This window comes from Trachurus japonicus, chromosome 7 (assembly GCF_045865225.1).
Source record: "Trachurus japonicus isolate A0001 chromosome 7, Traja_1.0".
In the NCBI taxonomy this organism is placed as follows: Eukaryota; Metazoa; Chordata; class Actinopteri; order Carangiformes; family Carangidae; genus Trachurus; species Trachurus japonicus.
Window position 1 is genome coordinate 20911506 of NC_140913.1, and position 17502 is coordinate 20929007.

Below are 17502 nucleotides of genomic sequence, written 5' to 3' on the forward strand. Positions count from 1 at the left end.
CACATGTGTTTGGACTGTGGGAGAAAGCTGGAGAGAGCTGGAGAACCCCGAGAGAACCTATGCAGGCACAGGGAGAACATGCAAACTCCAAAGTGTAGATTTGTTGATCAAAATAAGAGAATAATATAGACTGTTGCCACATACAGAGAGCATTACTGATAAAACTATATGTTTCCAACCTGCATTATGTTTTTGAGCATTATCCTTTCACTAGTTTTTAAAGGTGTTTTACAGAATGTACATGATGATGAATTTACGATCATTATAAAAATAAATATAAAAAAAGACAGTGGTGCTAGTAGAACAACATACATATAACATGCTCTCTCTCTCTCCTTCTCCCCCTTCTCTCCCTCTTTCCTAAAACTTCTATTTATAGAATAACGCAAGCAGTAAGTAGGCTGAAAAACTAGGTGACATGTTTTGTTTATTACTCCACTCTGTTTAATCACTGCACCTAGACACAACAAATCCAGCTCGAATAATAGTCAGCTGATTGTAGTGCGTGTTTGTATGTGTGTGGCTATGTGATTATATGTGGAGGATGCTGACACAAAACTGTGGTTGGGTAAATTAAATTAGCTGTACTAGTATTTCTGCTACTAGAACTGATGGTGATGATAACACATTAATAGGAAAACAAGTCAAGTATTGTCTTGACATTGGCAGGGATTAATCTGTTGACTGGTCTGTTGATTGTTGATCACTGAGATATCTACTGCCAAAACTCTAGCGGCATCTTTTTTTAGTGGTTCTCCCCTGCTAGCAAAAGGAACAGTGGCATGTTAAAGTCCATGTTAAGACTTTTTTTTTTTAATCAACTCATGTTGGCAGTATAAACAAGACCACACAATTCTGTGAGGCTGCTTGGTTGTTCTTTGAACTAAATGCTAATGCTGTATGCTAGCATGATCACTGTGACAACAATCAGGATGATGGTGTATAACAGGTTTTTTTTTATTTTTTTTTATATATAGGGTTTTGGGGGCTTTTTCGCCTTTAATGGACAGGACAGTTGAGAGAGAGAGAGACAGGAAATAGGAGGCAGAGAGGGGGGTAATGACATGCAGGACAGTCACACACACACTCGACACAGGAATCGAACCGGGGCCGCCTGCAGTGAGGACTATAGCCTCAACACATGGCAGGTGCTCTACCAAGTGAGCTAAACACCGCCCCGGTTTAATGTTTACTGTGGTTGCTTGCTATGTTAATTAAACGTGTTGGCCGACATTTGCTAATTTAGCACAAAACCCGATATACAGCTGCAGCAGTTGGTAGTGTCAATAGATTTACAAGTACTTTATTTTGTTGGAAAAAGATGAAGAATGGTCAAACTTATTAGGGTTTATGTTGAGGGGTATGTGAATGTCTGTGTGGGTCAAATATTGTCACAATCCCTTTAATAGACATGGGGGCATTTCACTCAATCACAAATGTGAACCTCACAGTGGTGCCAAAGAAAACATAAAGGAATCAGGATTCATCCTCTGGGAACCATAATTGTATTTTGGTATACTGTTCTAATGAATATTGCAAAATTATTTCTGGCAGATGTCGTGATAAATATATTTTTTGAACTACTGATGGTGCGAGTCAGAAAAGACATCAGGACGGCCGATCTTTTTTTTTTCCCTTACACAAAGTAGCTTACCATAACCAATAATGTAAGCTGCTGGTGACTAAAGGGAAAGACCAGCATCAGTAGACTTCATCCTACAGAACGTCATTGCACTCCATCAAATAGTTGATATTTCAGTGTGGACAAAGTGGTGGGCTGACCACACTGACATCTGTAGTGCCCACCAATGTGAAACAAAACAAAAACAGTCAGTTACTAAGGCAACACTTCCTTTAGCTGCAATAAAAGTGTTCCAGTTAGCATTATCAATAGCTCGACACAGCATGGGGTGTAGCTACAGCTCTGGTAGCACAGTGAAAAAGAAACTTCAGAAAACAATGAGGTTCTTGTTTGTTTGATATGCTCAGATATCCTACAGAGCAAACAATATTGTTGACCACAGTGCTATCGGGTGTATTTGGTCAATATGGTGACTCCATGCAGGGAGGGCACAGTGAAAATGCACATGAGCATAGCATGCCACGGCGCTACACTGTGCTTTACTGAGTTACAGAGTTAATAAGAACAAAGTGTGTCCCGTTCCTCCTAATAAAGATCCTGCCGATCTCCTGTCAACTAAGTGGCAAAAATTGATTTTCGGTATGATACCAATATACTGTTGCTTATAGTATATTTTGTTCCAGGATTTGTTGTGACTAGCTATTTATAAATACTTAATATCCTTTTAGTTTTTCTTACTAATTGTTTTAGTTGTGTATTGTACAACACTAATTGTTATTACTACAAGAGTCTAGGAAGCCGAGCCAACCTGAATTTACATTGTGCCCCATGCCTTTGTTTTTATTTCACCGTCAGCTGTGACCTCTAGAAACAAATCTAGCAAGTCAGTATATTCTCTCTAAATGTTTGTTTCTTTTTGTTCCATAGTTACTGGTGCCATTGCTCAAGCTGCAGGCCAGTAATACACGGTTGTGACGCCATGTGTTTGAACAGCCCCCAGGTCCTCTATCAACACCCAGCAGGTAACAACATCTGGACCATCTTAAACGACATTTTCAGGACTTTCATGAACATTTGCCTATTTGGCAATACTACTACTTTATTTTATCCACCGCAAGCACTTTCAGATTAATGCACATGTCACCAATAATTTTGAATTATGTTTTCCTTTGTTCTATGACCACGGGCTTACTACTCTCACTCAGTATAAGTGAAAGCCTGAGTTAAACAAAACAATAACAGAAAAGTAACTCGGTGGGAATGATTATACATGTAATTTTCTTTTTCTCTCTCCATGCATCGTATTTATTTGATTGGATGATATAAACACATCTCTCCTGTAGTAGAAATGAACTGTTCATTTGCTTTATTTGATTTGATGCAAGATACAGTCCATGGAGTTTATCTACTTATTGTTTCTCAGCATTAACCAGAGTATTGGAATATTTTTGGGAGTTTTTGCTTAAAAAAATAGTATACTTTCAGTTTTCTATCAAGCTACAATACTAATGTCAGGGTTTCAATAGAATTTTAGTTTTGGAGGCTAGTAAAATATTTTAAAGTTTACTTTTTAACAAAGTGTGATTCATTTAAGTCTTCCCCCTCAAACACATAGCCCATCAGCAAAGAAAGGCAGACTTGCAACCCTTTTTTAAATTCTGCATCCAGAGGAGGAGAACCAAATGCATAGAAGCGCGGATTAAGAGGTTAGGTGAAAAGGGGAAGAAAAACCAGTCAGGATTTATTTGCCTTCAAGCCATAAAATCGTAAAAATCTGCTATAGCAGCTTGGAAGTTGTTGTCAGCATGGCTGACTCAGCTGGACTTTGAGTACTTTGAGTAGTGATGTAAATTATTTAATGAAGGTGAACTTTCACCTACGTGAAGTAAAATCTTCTCTTTTTTAATTAAAAATAGAGAAATGTGAATGCTGAAAACATGTATACAGAAGATAAATATAATTCCACAGTTGAGCAGCAGTCTGGACCCAAGAACACATGAAGCAGAATTATAAGGATGAATAACCACTGTACAAATCATATGCAAATTAGAGGGAGAGTGTGGCGGCACCCGTTTGGAAAGCAGTGACTGATTCTAGTCTAATGGTATGAGCATCAAAAATTCAGCAAAATTACCAGATGTAAACTAATTCAAAAGAAGAAAACAACATATTGTATATGAAAGGATTTTATTTATTTTGATCAAGTATGCTACAAGATACAAGTATGATGGAATCTTGCAAGTCTACAGTCTACACATGATGTCCTTAATCTGTATAGTGAATATATAACACACAGGTGCTGTATGCAGTGGTAAATTGTGGTGTTCTTCAAAAGACACACAATGGAGACAGAACATAGTGTGCAAGGACTTTAGCTTATTGTTTTTAGGACTTATTATTTGCTTCAAGGATATTTAGATCAGGCACAGTGGCAAAATTTGACTTTTATGTTTTTGTTAAAATGGTTCCATCAGGAGTTTCCCTCTCATGCCACCAATCGTGGAAAGACTTTTTTTTTCCCCAAGTGGTAGATGTCCTGTTTTGGAAAAGAAAAATCTCTCTTGTGGTTATTATTCCCACACACAGCATGGGAGCAAGTTGTAAAAACAACATTTTCCCCGCTCTGTTGACTGGGTGTGCATAAATAAACACAAACAAAATATGTCCACCCAGAGAGTCTCCATCGCTCTTCTTCAAACTGCTCAGAATCAAGTTGGTGTGTCTACATGCAGAGATCGTGCCATGTGACTCGAGAATCTATGTAGAGCTCATTTGTCTTTTTAAGCGGTTTCTTTTGTTGTTTGTGCAACACATTAAGGAAGGAGACGTTCATTAAATGAATTAAGTCAGATGTGACGTTCTCATAATGTTCATTTTACCAACTGTTCTTTTCTTACCAAACTGCAGTCAACAGTCAGTTATATAATACTCATTCTGTACTGTCACACCGACAACACACATGTTCACTTGAGCACTTGACCTTCAAACACAAATCTGTTGTATTGTTCTGAATTTATTGATACACAAACTAGTTCCAAAAATAATAGGAAACAATGCATGTAATACGAATATCACACCAACAGTCTCTATAAACAGCTGGCTTGTGTGGTGCAGCTCTCGGTGCAGGAAGACACTTTAAAGGTCAATGTCACCATTTACATCCTAACTGATTATGGTGCTTATGAGTGTTTAGATGGTTAAGCTTGCAGGCATGTAGACATTAATGATTTCCAGAGACATTGCACTCCGGTCTCACTGTCATACTGTCTTCTACATTTTTAACACTTGATTTTTTTTTTTGGCTCTTACAGATGACCTCATTCCAGCTCTTGTTGCATTTCTAAGACAATACATAAACAAAAAGTATTGATATTACGTGTGTAACACAAAAGTGTATACTTTTCTAATCAAAGCATCATAAAATCGAGTGACATATGCATATAACTGAACTGAATCCTGCATCCAGCATTATTTATGATGCTGCCATCCCACATTACAAGTAGACATGAAATGATGCACGTAGCAAAGAGTACAGTTTTCAAAGTCAAAGGCAACACAGTAATTTAAAAAAAAAAAAAAAAAAGAGAAACATATACTCGGATTAATTCACTGTTCTGCTGTATATTTTAAATTACATTATAACATAGGTATAAGCAAATGGGTAAATTAAATATTTAGTTCATTTTTTTAATTAGAAAATAATAAATACTCCTTCCGCAGCAAACAGACATTGAAGGATGAGCTTTTCTTTTTGTGGTAATGCTCCTTTTTTAAATAAAAAGAATAAACAATAATTGTGGCATGTGCAAAAGTTTGGGTACCCTCCTACATCTGTAAGCAATAACAACCCTTTTGCACAATGCCTTTTGCACAGGCTAAGACTTTTTCCCTCTTATTTTAGGAAATTTCACCCATTCGTTCTCCAGATCCCCTTCAGAAATGTCTTTAATACTGCTTTGCACACACTGTTCTTGAAATGATGTTCGGGCTGTGATGACTGTTCAGACAGCTTCAGCCTTTGATTCTGTAATGATTCATGGATTTTGAGGTCTGCTTTGGATCATTGTCCTGAATTTAACTTAACTAAATTTTTGCTCCTTTTTATATATATATCTTTCATATTCATTTGAAGAAGGGATTTTTAATGTCTGCCTTTTTCATTTACGAAATCAACAAAAAAAAAGAATTTTCCCAATGATGCCCACACTTTTCTGTACAACTGTGCACAGCAGAATCGGCATTATTTGCCACGCTTAAATTTCTGAAAAATGACATATAAACTGCAAAGATAAAATGTAAAGACAGTTGTCACTCTTAAGTTAATTTTGACTCAGAAAAAAACACATTATGCAGCATATCCTATGGATAAGAAGAAGCTTGGAGAAAGGATTCTGCATGGATCATGAAGGTTTAGTTCTCAACTCAACTTCTCCAAAATAGCATTTCCAGTAAATCACATTCCAGATATATACAAAATTTGGTTTTGAAACTGTTCTAGTGAAGTAGACTGTAAATAACGGCCGCGTACTGCAGCAGTTCCTAATTAATTTAAGGCGGTGATGCTTGTTTAGTAGCTTGTGGGTCACATCTGTCTCCAGCTTAAACCTGATCACTCGATCAATTTCTTAGAGCTTTAAGAGCAGTACCTCGCAGTCAGTTCAATGTGTTGTTTAAGGCATGTCATTTAATTGCAGTTTATTTGGATGGCTGGATGGCTAAACATTGAATTGCTTGTAATATACTGTACATCTACCAGTCATTGAAACAGACGTCTTGGCCAAATTGAGCCAAGCTAAATGGTCTTTTTGTGTTTACTCTGACCCAAATATTTCCAGGATTCCATAACAGTCAAAGCAGCCTTGAGAGAACCATTTATGCATGGGAGTTACACCAGGGAGGTGTTTTTCGGACCACCAGTATTCATTGTGAAAAAAATATACGATTATTTGAACATTTTATCTACTTCCTGACTTAAGATTCTGTCTCTTTACAGTATGCGGCTGTGTTCACACTCAGTTTAAAGGTTTCCTTCCTGAATAAAAAGAAAAAGGGGGGAAAAAAAAGAATGCATATCCATTGCTTTGTTAGATAATCTATTTACTGCAGAAAATATGAGATGGAGCTACAGTTGGATCTGTGCTTATGTACAAACCTACATTCACACTTGTGCTTCCTAAATTTAAAAAGGCTCTGACTCATATAAAACTTGTTGGCACTGATATGAAAAATGATTACAGACATTGAAAATGATTTGATTAATAACTAAGCATTTCTGTTATTTGATGATCATTATTGCTCAAAACTAACTGGAACTTGGTAGCCTACACTCATATATGTTGTGTAATGTGCAGCATGTCTTATGATTTAGAGATAAATATTAATCTTTAACGTCATTAATTATTATAATACCTGTAGAAATAAAAGCATTTCAAGCTATTTTGGTTTTCTTTTCTTCACATTCTCTCTCTCTTATCCCAGGATTATACCTATCTTGATGTTACATTAGAAACGATTGTTTATTTTCTCTGCATTATTAGTCAACAGGTTAAATGGGTCAGATGGCCTGATGTCGGACATTAATTTGCACCCTGTATCTTAGTCTCGATATTATTGCCATATAACCACATGTAAAACCCTCTCACGCATTTAATATCTTACCGATGCGGATTATTTTACAACCTCTTCAATCGTCAATTATGCAGTTAAATAGAAAATTAATTTAAGCTCTGAAGCACCGATGCATTTTTCTGGTGAAACAGTTGCACGATTCAGGGTCCGAAGTTTTGGAGTTTTGTTGGCTCCTCTATAAAATCCCACGCAGGAAGAAAAAGTGAAAGTGTGGTTTTTCATCGGCCTATTACTCCTCTAAATATGTTAATAAAAGTGCTTCAATGTCTGACATTTGGTTTGTATTTAGGTGTTATTTATAAAATCATTTACTGAGAAAGTCAATGCACATATTTTTCAAAATCACAACTTTGAATAACAAAATTGAAAACACTGAACAACCGGAACTATGAAAAAGTTTGGGGATCCAAGCGATTTTTTATTTCAGCTTCATGTATTTACGTATTTATTTGTGTTTAAGCTATAAATAGTTACATTTGACTTTGTGCCTTTCTTGCATCAATTTACATTCTTTTAATGAGTGAATAATGAATGAATGGACGTATGAATGAATATTTATTTTCACACTTATTTACACTCTTTTTTGATGATATTCTAAACGATGTAGAACAATAGACCTGTTTAGGTCGTCCTATATGATCCACACAGATAATACATAATTAAATTTAAACTAGAGTCAGAATTACTTTTGTTTTACCGCTTCATTTTGGTCCGATGAAAGGGAATCCAGCCATAATATCTGATGTTATCCACACTTCAAAGAGAAATCAATCAATAAAAGTATTGTCCATCTCCCAGCCAACCGCTTTAAGGTGCCATTAATTACAGATAGGATTAGAGATAATTCCATGATGGGTCTGTTTTAAGATGAATGAGGGTATTGCTCATTACTTAAAATTCCACCCTGGGGCTGCTGATAAGATTATTCGCAGTTCTGCTTCGTCTCTTTTTTTGGCTCGGGTTCAGTGGGAATCTCGGCTATTTTCGGATTTGGACTCAGTTTATGCAAGTGGCTACTGTTTTGGTTTACGAGCGAGGTGAGAGAGGTGAGGGGTGTCCTGTCCTGAGTACACCCAGCACTGCATGAGCACAGTGACTTTGAACTTGAACTTCGTCTTGCTCATCTTCATAATGTTTGCAATGCATCCCTACAAATGAACCTGCACTAATGTTAGCCCTTGGATTAATTTGGCTCGTTGGCCTATCGATCCATTAGGACCTCTTATATCGGCCGTGAGCAGCAGTGCGCAGATAGAAATTAAGTGCAGGGTGGTTCACTGTTGTGCTCACCCAGACAGCAGGCCACAGCACATATCTTATAGCTCCATCATGACTCCACCTTGGCTCTCTAGCCTGGCTCTAATGTATCCCTGGCTTCAGCTTCTCTGCCTCCCACTCGCTTTCTTTGCTACAGAAAACAAAATAGCCCGAAGGAAGTTTTTTTTTTTAATGAGACTAAGGGCATCAAACACAGGAATGAATTGATGTTCGCTCTCTAACAATGGAAGACTTACTGAGCCATGAGCTTCATGCTTCAGAGTAACTAGCTATGTTCATCACCCGTCATATAGCGAAACGAGGGATGAGGCTCATACCTGAAGAAGTCAGGTACACTCTGAGCAGCGAGTCGTTCGACTGTGAATCCACATGAAAGAAATACTCAGTCTTTGTGGACGTTTAAATTAACCTATAGCCCATTGTTATTTACTAACTTGATTCTGTCGTCTTGCAATCAATTCTTCAGTTATATTTCATTTGCATTTACCGTTTTTCTCGCTTTCATTGCCAAAAGTTTTATTACACAAATTATTAGACGTTCGGTCCTGCATGTATATTCATTCATATTAAGACGGTCTACTGACTAAAATCTTCACACCAAAACGCATCAGTGGCTTGATGACAAGGTTTTTGTACTTGTATCAGTGTAATTACTTCCTATATCTGCGGAGTCGAGGCTGAGGGGGAAGAGCCAGTAGTCACGTAAGGAGCACGTGCATGTTTGAATGCAGGTAAAGGTGCATTGGGAGAGACCGCCTCATACACGAAAACAAAAATCAAAACCGAAGGAAATTGGTTATCATTAGCCAGTGTAATATCCTCCAAAATCGTACAGGATTAGAAGTGTCAACTTGGTATCAGTATTGTTAAGAACTTTATTTTCCATCAAGGTCGCTGTCAAAATGCGGAAGACAGACTTTGATTTTTCTTTTTGTTTCCATCAACTTGTTTATGTTTTATAGGTCTTTGTGAACACGGAATGGAACTTGGGGGAATTCAAATTTGCGCTCCGAGGTCTCATCGTCCATTTTCGAAATTAGATTTCCGCAATAATGTATTTTTTAAACACCTCATCTAAATAGTCTATACTTACTCTAAGCCCAGCTGAAACAAAATGTCCACGTCTGATTCTAGATAATGATTCACTTGAGACGAAACACATGAATGAGACTTGCCAGATTAAACCCAACAGAGCTGCTTTTCCAAATACTAATTTTGAGATGAACGTGGTTGTAGTAGCGAGGATTTAGAGCTGTACTCTCAGCTGCAGACTGTATCCTTGAGGCCTCTCACATGAGTTCCTTATAAACTGTTTGGATCAAAACATTAAGTGCCTTTTTTTTTTTTTACCTTGTTGATATGGTTCAGAGTGTGGCTTCCTGTGCATCGTTTCACTTTAAGATGTCCTCCATCATAACGAGTTAACCAACAACAAGCAGGTGCAGACATCATTTTCCAGTCCGCAGCTCTTCCAAACCAGCAGCTCATGTTGACTTTAGCCTCCTCATACAGTCACTGTTGGCTTACTGCACACTGGACGAGGAAGTTGTTGTTCCTAAAATCGCTTCCTATGATTTTCCCGGATTTATATTTGGTGTCTTCGAGCAAAGTGTGCTTCACAGGGATGGCCATAAAATAAACCATTCACCCATCAAATATAATTCACTTAATGCTTAACTTTCTGTAGGATACAGCAAGATATAACCTACACGTTGCACTAGTGACATTATAGTGCGTATAGAAGCTATATGCGTAACCTATAATGCAAAAGTGTTATGTTAACAAATGGAATGTAAATGTCGCGCATCCTCCATAGGATATGTTGTATGAACTGCAAATAAAAAATAAAGTTTAGGAATTTATATAGTATGCAAGGGAAAGTTATACGTGAAAGATGATTGGATTAACCAAGTGTCTATCTTATTTAGCATGCATTATAATAAAGGAAGGGCTGTAGCTATAGTGCTAGATCTGCGGTGCTGCATGTTGGTCCAGGTCTCTGAACTGTATCACAAAAACTTTAAAAACGACTTTAATTTTCCTCTTTTTGTCCTCGGACTCATTATTTGCTTTCCGGAGCACTAAATATTTGACACAACTGATGAAATATGTTCTAAATAAATATGGTCTTTTTTTTTAGCGGCCTCGTTTCCCTTCCTTTGTGCTGGACAACACAGTTTCCCTGTTGACTGAAAATAGGCTGACCTCCAAAAATGATCAGATCGTCTAGACTTTCAAGTTTAATCTAAAAGTTATTTAATCTCATGCTAATTACCTATGACATTCATAACTAAAGGTTAATACTCAGGGAGCTTTCTATTTTCAGACCTATTTTGGAGAGGGATTACCTCATCAGATTCAGAGCCACTCTGTCTATAAGCATTAAATATTTTTAAATGGACCCAATTAAATATTCTTGATCAGTTTCTTCTCGTCTGTGTGTAGTCTGAAATATGCACGGGAAGTTTGAAGAGCGTTACTCTTTGGGAGAAGAAGCGAGATGATTAATGATGAACGTGTGTGTCTTTTGTTTTGCTGTCTGGACGGAGGGAGCGACCGCCTCTCTTAACTTGAACTTGGACTTCCGACGAGACGCGTCAAAGTGGATTTATTTAGTCTGCTTTCTCATCGGTTTACGCTCTGGACTGCAGCAGCAAAATGAAGGATCCTCTCTCCTGCAGGACCACTTTTAGACAACGATAAGACTAAATGAGCACATTTGAAAAGAGCCACTTGGTTGATAAATTACATTAAGATATCAAACAGGACGCGTTTGGATGATGGGGAGACATAATTTGATATAGGCCTAATGCTGGTATCCTGGTCCTAGTTAATATCTTTCTGCTTTGCTTTACTTAAAAAAAAAACAAAAAACCTTTGATCAAGAATATTTTTGTGATTAGTAAACGTATTGACCGTGCGTAACAGATGCTCATTATCCCAGGGCTCTGCGCAGTTTCAGCTTTGTACCCTTGATATGAAGGAACAAAAATATGTTTTATATGTGATTGTAGACCATTATTATGCAGCAGTTATAATTTCCAGCGTATTAAATCTCTAAAATTGTATATTCATTTGTGTGTTCATACTCGCGTAGCCTGTTTTCTAAATTGTAAGACATTCAAATGCAACGTGCTCGCAAGCTGCATAGTTTTCCAAACTACTGATTGCAGGCTGCGGGTTTTCTTCCAAACTGGGAACTACTAATCTACTTTGTGCTGCATAAATGACGCTACAAGATATCTAACTCTCAAATTTGGCTGCAGCTTCCTGTCAGCACCAAATGCCATGTAGTGACGTTTTAATAACACCCTGATAGTACAGTAAATAAAAAGGCTGCAAAGCCTGTGTTGTATTTTGAAAATCCACTCTGGCCTGGCTGGAGCGGTGGTTTGCCAGCCTGCCCTCTGTCCTCTGGGCGCGGCTCCGCCTGGCCGGCTTTACTTTGCGGTTAAGCCACAGCCACCCTCCTGTAGTCTACCTGTTCTGGATGAGGTTAAACGAGTCAAATCCGAGACAATTAGGCCTAAAGTGTATAGTGTTGGTAGTCTTTGTGATGCATCGCTTCCCCCCAACCTATATAACACACGGCCGCTACATTACAGTATCATATTATCAGTGGAAAATAAAAAGATTGACAAACCTCTTGGTGATTATCATATAGACACCTCCACCAACATGAATAGAAATCTCCTGAATTCCGTAATCAGGAGCCGTAATCTCTCGTTTTAAAGCCTCTGCTTGCCATAGATGCGCTGCACAGCACATCTGTTAACTTCCTATAAGGATTAAGTCTATTTTACATATAGAAGAAGGTGTTGGTGTAAAGTGAGTCTGAGGGGGGATACTCCCCCCCACACCTCTGTACGGCCTAAACTCGACACTTGTGGTGTCCTCTATTCACTGTATGTCGTTTCACGAATGCTTAAGATAATTTCAGTTTTGCTTGGCAAACAGGCCCATCGTAGTGCTGTAAGACATCTATTTTGTGGAAAGCTCAAGGCTCCCATGCTCCGTACTCTGTGTCCGCTACAGGCCACACGTGCTGCAGACCAGTGTTGAACCTTTTTGAATATGCCCATGCAAATGCAGCAAGATCTTATGAGAACTGCGGCACTGGAATTTGTGAGTCTTGTTGTGAAATGGGAAACTACGTGTTCATAGTAATCTGCGCAAGTTAGAATTGTGTTTAAGCGTCTCTCACAACTGACTGTGGGCTATAACCAATTCATTTTGTTTTTTCTCACACTAACACTGCAGTACCCCAGTTATGTATTTCAGACCACGGTCTAGCATTTTCTGGACAAAATCACATGTCTCCCAAAGCCCTGAATGTTGGCATAGAAGACCAATGCTCTTGGCTTTTACGATTATGAACACTTTTGATCGTAAATTAAAGCCAGCCAGAGCGGGAAAACACCAGATTGAGATGCCGTTTTAGTTTTGTAGGAATGTTTTCATGACAGTGGACTGCTCTGCTCTCCTGCCTGGTGAACAACAGCCCGCTTTCACTCACTCACACACACACACACACACACACACACACACACACACACACACACACACACACACACACACACACACACACACACACACACACACACACACACACACACAGGTCAAGGGATAGACACACTGGCAACATAAAGTAATGTAATCATTAAAAATATGTGAAATTTCGTTATTTTGCGGAGGATAAATTAGCACCAAGCCTTGATACAAAATGCATGACTCACAGATGCAAATGCACACCAGTCGTGATTTACTATGAGATTTATATACTACAGCCTGATTTTGGTCCATCCAATTAGTCCAAATAGTAAATGGATCCAAATTTCATTCCACGAGTTTGACGCGTTCATTTTCTAAAATCTTTGAATCCTTATTTTGAAAATGACTATAGGACTGACTGGCCTTTCAACTGTTAAGAGTGCGTAAAGTTAGGGGATTTTGGTTGACGTCGTCCACAGTTCATTGAAATTACCCAATGCTTAACTTTGATTATAGAAATGGTTTGATCTCGAGGCTATAAGCCTGAAGCTGGCTGCAAACTCGTAAAAGCAACCTGATTTCAGCATGCATGGCGCGGACTCTACCTGTAAGCTGTCAACACATTCTTGGACCGCCACCTCGCCTCTGTAGAGATTTATACCAGGGATTTGCATCATTGTCCAGAACGGTGAGATACTGTTTGAGAAGTAATGGTATTTGTTTCTGATGCTGTTTTGTGACATTAGGTATGTTGATATGGGGTTGCAAAGAAAGACGGACATTTTTGTCATTGAGGTATTTCGATGGATGGAGTTGTAGCCTATATAGGAAAAATAGCTCACCCTCCGAAATCAAAGCAAAAACAAACGGACAATGATAATTTCACTTGTTTCCAAAACTTTCTTTTTGGTCTTTGTGACAATTTATTTGAGTAAGAGCTGTATGATTTTGAATTAAGTGGAATTATTGTTTTACTGCATGATCAATACAGAAAATGCGACACATTGCTTTAGGCTTCTCTGTGCGTATAAGGGTATATTCTGCTTGCTTAAGATCCATTGGCTCAGTCATGTGCACATGCAGTCAGTTCCTGGGAGGAATCCGCAGGTAGGCAGCATTTGTATAGGGGTGGATGCTTCCCCTCCCCCACAAACCTCCGCATCAGACGGTCTCCCTCTGTCTGACAGGGCCTGTCTGGAAGGACATGATGTCTGGTTGTCAAGATATTTACAGCAACACATCATGGGCTGGTTGTCAAGATTCTGATAGCTGGGGCTAGTTCCTAAAAAAAAAAGTGCAAAAAGCGCAGTGGAAATATTTCTCTCATCATGGCGGATTGTTTTGACGCACTTTAAGATTTTTTTCTGATGAAATGCGACGAATATATGTAAGAAAAAGGTACCTGCATTTGAATTCCACCAGACTAGAGAAGTAGATACACAGAAATAACAGACTACCAAGTTGAAGTTTACATTGATGCACGAAAACTGTCACAGCAGCACTTTTTATTTTATTTTATATTGATGTAAACGTCTGTGCCGACAGCGTTGTTGCAGTGGCGACCATATTAAAGTTTTAGCACGTTACCTGTCAGTACGCGAGTTTAATTTTGTTTTTGAAGGGGTTAAATAATATTGTAGAAATGGAAATCTACATTCTATTATTGATCTACACTTGTGCCTGTCGCCTAAAGCCATTTTTCTGGGACCTGTGATATAATCTATAATGACTAAATGAACATTTAAACCCAGCTAATTAATCCTTGTTTACTTTTCTCTTTGTAAGCTAATTAGATCTACAAATTTACACACAGACAATATATCCAACCTATAATCAACAGCATCTCCGCCTCATAAAGTAAAACTTAAAGGTGTTTGATGGGTGCGAAAATATCCACCTTTCATATCAATTAGCGGTTCCAAAAAAAGTCAATTTCAGTGGAGGAGTATTTTGTTTCTTCAGATCACATTGATATTTGGGTGGCAACAGCAAATATGAACGTGAAACTTGAGTAGCTATGCTTGAACTTTAAACCACTGATTTAATTCTTCATTAATCCACCTGTGCGTCCACAACCTGCCAGACGTCACTGAAAGATAATAACAACAAAACATTACCTACAAATGTTGGTATCTCTTGGACTGCATTGTGCGTTATTTATGCAGGGCGTGGTAGACCTATGGTTACAGAATGGTCGCTCGCATGTTTGTAGCGTCAGGCTGTAGAGCTGCTGTGTAAGTGTCAGCCTCACAATATTTGTTATGCTGGAAATGCGCCAGACACACAATTATTTAATATTAAGATAATGTGTCTTCTCTCAGTACAAGTGTATGTTCATTTGGCCTATGTTAGTTCCTGTAAAAGTTAAAAAGAGTAAGTACTTTATCTTTGAATTCTGTATTTGCCACTTTATGAAAGATGTTTATTATTTTCCTTTTTCCTGAAACATGAATTATAAGAATATAAAAATAATCTAGATATTATTTTTTTAGTTGAGGAGAAAACCACAAGCTGGTTTAAAGCGTGATTTGTGGTTATTGCAACATAAAATGTAACATAATAAAATCAGCATTTTTTTATTTTCTAAATTTTTACAACTGTAACTATTATGTGTGAGACTTTGCCGCCCATTACAACCGCGCTACATCATCCGTATATTCCTCAGGGCGAAACTATTGCCATAGTCAGCAAACATTTGGAGATAATGTGGAACTAAGATTAACTGAAAACAAAATCCACTCAACTAATAATAACATGCTCTCTTTTGTAAATCGCAAAAAAACAGCTCATCTCCTTAAGTCTGAGCTTACATGGAAAATATGTTCGTTTGGAAATAGTCGGTTTCCTGTTGCGCAAAAGAAATCTGTCAGATTCCTGGTCCTTTAAAATAAAACACTTGGGATTATTTGGGCTTCTCTCCCTCTCTTCACACAGCAAATATTTTAGAGTGAGGGTCTCTAAATAACAGCTAGTTTGCATGCATACTCTAGTGTGAAGTTCATTCTTGTCTGTCTAGACTCTGATTACGACCCTGTTTGTCTGCGTTTTTTTACCTTGACCTTGGACTTCCGTGCAGCTGCCGTTTGGATGAGCCCTTCGTAGCTGTAATTTCCTTGAGACAAAAGAACTATAGCCTCTGTCCGAGGAAGGACAGGGGACTAGCTTCCTCACTTACAAATACACAAAGGTGGTCTGATTATTCCCAGGGAAGCTCAGAAGTGCAAAAATGTTGATTAACTAGGCTCCCCTCGTGCATGGGGCAGCTCGTGGCTTGCTCAGTGACTCATGGGGCTGGCATCACAAAAAGCATGTTTTGTGGATACTTCGTTGGTCTACCCCATCGGTTATATTCCACACTGAAAAAATAGCCAATTTTGAAATAACTATCATCCCATAAGTGTTTTAAAACTGGTGCTTAAAAGGAGAGGAATAGAGAATCTCGCAAGTGCTGTGATGCAGGGCCGGGTCACGAGATGAATTAGAGTAATTTAGTATTTTTGAAAATCCACTGTCCGGTCCTTCAAATAAGAGGACGCGAGTGAAACAGTGGAGCCAAGATTTCCTGAGAGGAAAAGCTACGCATCTCTGCCATGCTGTCTAATTAAATAAAGTCCACAGTCCTGCTGAAAGCGGCCCCTTGTTCTGATTTTCGCCTGGAAGCGTCAGCATCCACTTGTATGGTATGACTGAACAACCCATACACAACATCACATGAAGTCGTTTAATGGTTATTTTAATTGTCACGTTAGGGTTTAAAAAGCTTTTTGGGCCTAACTGAGAATATTAGGATGGAGCATATCTGTGCCCAAACATGTTGCGGAATGTGTTTATATTAAATTACTTGAGGTAATTATTCACCGTAGGTTATTCATGTAATTATTAATTCATGTTAAATACAGCCTATACACTTTGTAGTGAAATGTAATGCGCACAGATGATATCTTACCTGGAGGGGCTATCACCTTGTCCTGTGGCTCTCACTGCAGAGCTAAAAACGACTCTCAACTTTGCAAACACTGAAACTCATAGTTCTGCATTTCACACACACTCACACACGGATACACACACCCAAAGATAATATGTATCTTTTTACCTGAGTGGCCTAAATTTAAAAACTAACCACATCATGCCAAAAAGTTCTCATATGCTCTATTTAGCTTCCACGCTATCAACACCTGAAAGGCAACATTATTAGTGAACATGGTTATCATGTCCTGCTGAAAAGTAACACTCCACTACCAGGCTTAGTCACAGCATCTCAGCATATTAATAGGTGACCCAGTGGAAGTTAGATACGGTTTAAAGGAGATGCGCCCTACAAAAAAGGAGTGTTGATAAGATTGGACTGTTTACAAATCTGTATTTGCAGAGACAACACTGTATTTTCCATTTTATGTGATGGATATTAAATTGACTACAGACCAGGGATTACAGATTAAATCGTTTTTTGTTTATTACTACACTACATGTAATAATCAAACATACCGCCTCCACCCAGCAGTAAACAAGACACACACACTCTC

The 17502-nt window shown here is 38.3% G+C and overlaps 1 long non-coding RNA gene across 1 annotated transcript in view; it reads left to right on the forward strand.

The window, feature by feature from the left end:
• Positions 1-17502, forward strand: part of LOC146984676 (uncharacterized) — a 53969-nt gene that overhangs the window by 29608 nt on the left and 6859 nt on the right. Inside the window, exon 2 of the long non-coding RNA XR_015036163.1 lies at positions 2510-2604. This is a non-coding gene — a long non-coding RNA (uncharacterized LOC146984676). The remainder of the gene's footprint in view (positions 1-2509; positions 2605-17502) is intronic.